Genomic DNA, 5,951 nt, shown 5'->3' with positions numbered 1-5,951 from the left:
CTTTGCCGTCGTAGCAAGCTATGATAACCACTCCGTCGCGAAACTAGGCTGAAAACAATAGTTTTCAACAGCCGAGTTACTTTTCTTCCAGATATTAATTATTTTTAAAATCTTAAAGCTTTTGCATCGACTTGTGCATAATTTCACACATGACGATCCATACCGTACGTGTAATGTACGTTTGCTTTCCGTTTGTACATAAAAAAGTTCCTTCCGTAGTCAAATGAACCCCGCACTTTGTACACGGACGCCGTTTTGCCGACGCGTGTAATTCACCATGTCATTCTAAACGCAACAGCATGGGTGTTTCGCACATTCAAAGGAACGAACAATCACAAAGCCTTGTGTACCTGTTGATTTCATGAAGTACGAAGGCCGCTCTTTGTGGATGCTCAACATTGTTTTCAACTTACAACTGTCAACATACAAGCCGTAATAGTTTTCAGAGTTGCAAACTACTCTCTCATCCGTCGAAACCTTCTTTGTAATGTGTGTGTTTGTTGTTAGGCTGATTGCACCTACCTGCATCACGCTTCACGCTGCTAATCAGGCAAGAAATCACTAACAGGAAATGAGTCACGGTATTTAGGTACACCAGCTCTCAGTAGACCTATAATGGAGGAATCACAATTCGTTTGAATCCTCCTGCAGGGTCTGTAAAGGGACATTCAGCACAAATGTAAGCAGCTATAGAGCAAATGAGGAAATATTAGAATCTGTAAAGGGATACTCAGCACAAATGGAAACAACAATGGGGCAAATGAGGAAATGTCAGAGTCTGTATTCAGCACAAATAGAAGCAGCAATGGAGCAAATGTGGAAATATCAGGATCTGTATTCAGCACAATTGGAAACAGCAATGCGGCAAATGAGCAAATATCAAAATATTTAAAGGTATACTCAGCACAATTGGAAACAGCAATGGGGCAAGTGAGGAAATACCAGAATTTGTAAAGTGGAACTCAGCACAATTGGAAACAGCAATGGGGCAAATGAAGAAATATCAGAGTCTGTATTCAGCACAAATCGAAACAATAATGTGGCAATTGAGGAAATATCAGGTTCTGTATTCAGCACATTTGGAAATAGCAATATGGAAACTGTGGAAATATCAAGAGTCTCTAATGTGACATTCAGCACATTTGAAACAGCAATGGGGCAAATGAGAATATATCAAGATATGTATTCAGTACAATTGGAAATAGCAATGGGGCAAATTTAGCAAATATCAGGATCTGTAAAGGGATAGTCAGCACAAATGGAAACTGCAATGGGGCAAATGAGGAAATATCAAGATCTGTATTCAGCACAATTGGAAACAGCAATGGAGCAAATGTGGAAATATCAGGATCTATATTCAGCAAAATTGGAAACAGCAATGCAGCAAATGAGCAAATATCAGAATCTGTAAAGGGATACTCAGCACAATTGGAAACAGCAATGGGGCAAGTGAGGAAATATCAGAGTCTGTATTCAGCACAAATGGAAGCAGCAATGGGGCAAATGTGGAAATATCAGGATCTTTATTTAAAACAATTGGAAAAAGCAATGCGTCAAATGAAAAAAATATCAGAATCTGTAAAGGGATACTCAGCACAAATGTACCCAGCAATGGGCAAATGAGGAAATATCCGAATTTGTATTCACCACAAATGAAGACAGCAATGTGGCAAATGAAGAAATATCAGAGACTGTAAAGTGACATTCAGGACAATTGGAAATAGCAATGGGGCAAATGAGGAAATATCAGAGTCTGTATTCAGCACAAATTGAAACAGTAAGTTGGCAACTGAGGAAATAACAGGTTCTGTATTCAGCACAATTGGAAACAGCAATGTGCCAACTGTGGAAATATCAGGATTGTGCAAAGTGATATTAAGAACAATTGAGTTGAGTTGCTGTTTTAAGTCCACTTTATGCACAGTAAGGCTAATCGGGACTGGACCTACAGTTTAAAGTGGAATCCGAACCACTTGTGCCTCCACCGGGTATCGAACCCGGGACCCCTTGATTGCAAGGCAATGACGCTACCACTGCGCCATGGGGGAGGCCACTAAGAACAATTGAAACAGAAGTGGGGTAAATGAGGAAATATCAGAATCTGTAAAAAGACACTCAGCACAAATGGAAACAACAATGACTAAAATCAGGGAAAAGCACAGAAAAAGCTATTTTAAGTCAAAGTGACTAGGCTGCCTGCAGAGAGCAACATCAAAGGTATTCTTTGAGCTCTCTGTAGCTTGTAATTATTGTAATAAGGCAGCTATTATTGGTTAACACAAGGAATTAATAGTTTATTTTGTTTGCCTCCACATTAAGAATAATATCCCTTACATTAAACTTACGCACGATTGTATTGTGACAAATTTTGAGTGTGTGTTAGGGTGGATGAAATCCAACCATTTCTACATAATTTTCAAACTTGCACAAATCTAAGCAATAAATTAATAATTTTAAAGCAGTTTATTGATAATTTTAAAAATAAGAAAAGTATTGGGTTAATGTATTACTTATACTACTTTCAATTTTATTAATATGTCTCTCATTAATATTATATATACGAAAATCTGTTATATGAATGGAAAACTTAATAAGCACAAAGAAAGTGGAAGGCATAAAACACATTTATTGAGAAATTTTTAATTCATGTGATACAGAAAATGATGAAATAAAAATGTTTCAAAGCAGAATGGTGTAAAATTGACTACTAATGTACAAGGAATGTTTCTTTTCTTCCAATGATATTGCCAGAAATATGAGTGGGGAGAGATAGGGACGAAACTATTTTATGCGTGTGGCAGTCACATTTAATAAACTTCTTAATACCATACAAAATGCATATTTTGGCGAAAATATTTTCTTAGTTTTTTTTGTCTGCGGGGGGTTCTGCTCCACGCGCCCCTTGTAGCAACGTTACTGTTTCCTCCCAAATAAAGTTCTGCCAGGATAAATATTTGGAACTTGAAAGGGCTATGCAATTAGCTAGAGACAGTAATTTCATCTCTACATTAAACATCCATAGTATTATATCTCTTTAAACGTATATGTATTAACGAGACAAGAAAAGCCGCCCTTTTGTTCTGGTTTTTAACGTCTTATCGTAATCACGGATATTTTCAGTGTTCGTTCCCTACTTTTTTTTCATATATTCACCATTCATCTCCATTGTAGCGATTGCTTACAGAGAGGGAATATCAGAGTTATTTGGTCCTTGAGTTGCTTGTTCGCATCGTATCATACCCTTACGTATGAGGGATCTTTTGGGAATGTAGCTCACTTCCTCATTCATCCTTCATGGTAGACCACTCTGCTCATGGTGAGCTTGATGGTAAAGAGCAAGAGATACTAATTTATACACTTGAATGGCAATACACAACTCTTGAGTTTTAAACCCCTACAGATTGGATCAGCATGGCTAATGAAAGGATATACCTGTCTCTGTACTGCAACTGAAGATCTGCCGTGAGAAGTTATGCTTGTGACTGTACGTGGAATCTGACTTGCGTCTAGCATCAACACGCTCTCCCTAGAATAGTTCTCCTCTCTCTCTCTCTCTCTCTCTCTCTCTCTCTCTCTCTCTCGTAACTTGCTCTTCAAGGACTGAATTAGAACTCCTCTGGATCTCCCTGCCTCCCAGACATTTATTCAAATTCAATTTACTCAACAAATGCAGAGTCAGGCCTGAAGCCTCTTCCTGGATTTCGCCTGTTCACATCTTTATTCTGCTGATGACCAGGAAGAGCTTCATTTCTGCCGGACACTGCATTGCTCTGATGTTACTGAATATTTCCTGATTGGAAAACGGTGGTTAAATGACTGGGAGTTGGAGATCGTTGTATATAATAATTAAAATATTCTACAGAACGTTAGGATGCCCCTCTCCGGAAAAGAATTCCCTTTTGAGTTTGAATTAGGTCCGGTTTGGTGAGAGACGGAATGGAACGAAAGATTTCTGGCCCCAGTCATATATACCATCCTAGCGAACAAGAAAACGGAATCTCCTCATTCAGGATTATTTTTCTAGAAGTGGAACTATTGTTTCCGTAAAATGCACATTACATCAGCAAGTGAGCATGGTCGAAAAAATGAAACGAATTTTTTATCATAAGTAATAAGATCATATGACACGTGTCTGGCTCTAGCAATCCAGAAACACTGTCGGCGAACCGGTTCCAAAACTGGGGGGGGGGGGCAGGCAGTTTACTTTTTCTTGTAGATGAGGTTTAGCATAGTGCAGGAGCAAAAGTTGAAAAATTTAGGGGGCAACAGTCCCAACGCCGCCACTGTCCAGAAACTTGTGGTTGTTAACCCTGTGTTGCTTGATCGGCCAGTCATATAATTCGTCGAAGGCACAGCAGAAGCATTTTCGATATGAAAGCCGTTTCAAGGATCTCGACATATTCACATTGCGATTGTGAAGTACAGTGGGATCCATGAGTATTACCGTATTATCGTGAACTTTATTTGACCCAATAAGAGCTTCAAGAATTTAAAAAAAACTCAAAACAAGCTGATGACAACTTCTGCACCAGCATACATAAAAAACACATTTAATGTAAGAGAATAATTAATGAAAATAGTCATGAACACTTTGCACGGTAATGCTCATGGATCCCACTGTACATACGATAATCGTCTGCGGTCACATATTGAGGGCTCAAAACTGGATTACTTTCACAGGAAATGTAATTTTCCCTAACCACTATACCTGTTATGTCCAAGATATTGATTGATTGATTGATTTGGTGTTTTAAGTCCACTTTATGCACAGCAAGGCTAATTGGGACTTAACCTACAGTTTCCACTGAGAATCGAACCCGGGATCCCTTGATTACAAAGCAACTGCACCATCGGGGAGGCCAATGTCCAAGATATGTTGGACACATTAGGCAGGTATCCAGATCCCACTTTAACTGTAGGTCCAGTCCCGATCCGAACTGGAAGTAGACTTCAAAAGATACTTGGACCAAAAATGCAATAGGATACACGAAATGCAACAGAGAAAACGCGACTTTTAGTAACGAGAGCATCATCATTCCCTGTTTTAAAATGTATTCATCACAACTCAGGACAACTCTCTCCAGCATTGCACCAGCTAGAAGAGAAAATGTCGAAATGTGAAAGCTTCTTTCTTTCAAGCTTTGCGGGGTACCATAAGGCCCTTCTTGAATTGTAGTTTGTCACGAGAAAGGGATGTGGGAACGTTTATCCTCCCAAAGTCTATATCTGGGACTATTTTTCCTTCGTAATCACCTTCTTGGACAGTTAACAGATCTTTGTTCTCTCCGGATAGTGGGAATCCATTCGGATGTCGCAATCTGAAAGGAAAGCGTTTTACGTGGAGACCAAAAAGAAGAAACTGAGAGGAAAAAATAGAATGAAACCGCGAGATTTCATCATTTTTTCTCTCTTTCTCCTGTAGTGGACAAAGAGAGGAGGGGGAAGGGATAAGTGTGAGAAAATGGTTCGAGAAGTTCACAGCCAAAGCGTCGACGTTCTTTTTTTTGCGTAAAGTTTGTCCCTTTTTTTGTGAAAAAGTGTAAATGGCTGACAAAGTGGCAAGGAAACTTTGACGTGGAAGTGATTCGAGGGGTGAAAATCGCAAGCAATTTCTAGCGATCTTTTACAGGTGATCCGAAAATTACTGCTCGAAAGTCAGTTTTGGAAGTAACGCCTTAATTCTGCTGGTAAACTTTCCTTTCTGCTTTATTCTGGCTAAAACGTAACCTTCTCCGATTAATATATTTAAGTTTGAACTGACTGCAGTCTGTCTACATACTTTAGTCGAGACCAAAGACGTTGGATGAAAAGACATCTCAACCGGTGTCGAGAGACATCGTATGCATCTGCCTATACGTCTTTTCTACTCTTACGGCGGCCGGTCCTACTTCCGGCAGGTGAAGTGGGGAGTGGTGATTATGCTGGAGACCAACCAGACAACAACGATGGCG

At 39.5% G+C, this 5,951-nt stretch overlaps 1 non-coding gene across 1 annotated transcript; it reads right to left on the bottom strand.

Annotated features, from left to right (window-relative positions):
* Positions 1-1,976: 1,976 nt before the first annotated feature.
* Positions 1,977-2,051, bottom strand: TRNAA-UGC (transfer RNA alanine (anticodon UGC)). The gene has a single exon. It is a non-coding gene; the product is annotated as a tRNA-Ala (tRNA).
* Positions 2,052-5,951: the final 3,900 nt, after the last annotated feature.

Source organism: Lepisma saccharinum, chromosome 26, assembly GCF_977018435.1.
Source record: "Lepisma saccharinum chromosome 26, izLepSacc3.1, whole genome shotgun sequence".
Taxonomy (NCBI): domain Eukaryota; kingdom Metazoa; phylum Arthropoda; class Insecta; order Zygentoma; family Lepismatidae; genus Lepisma; species Lepisma saccharinum.
This window is presented reverse-complemented; position numbering and strand designations above follow the sequence as displayed.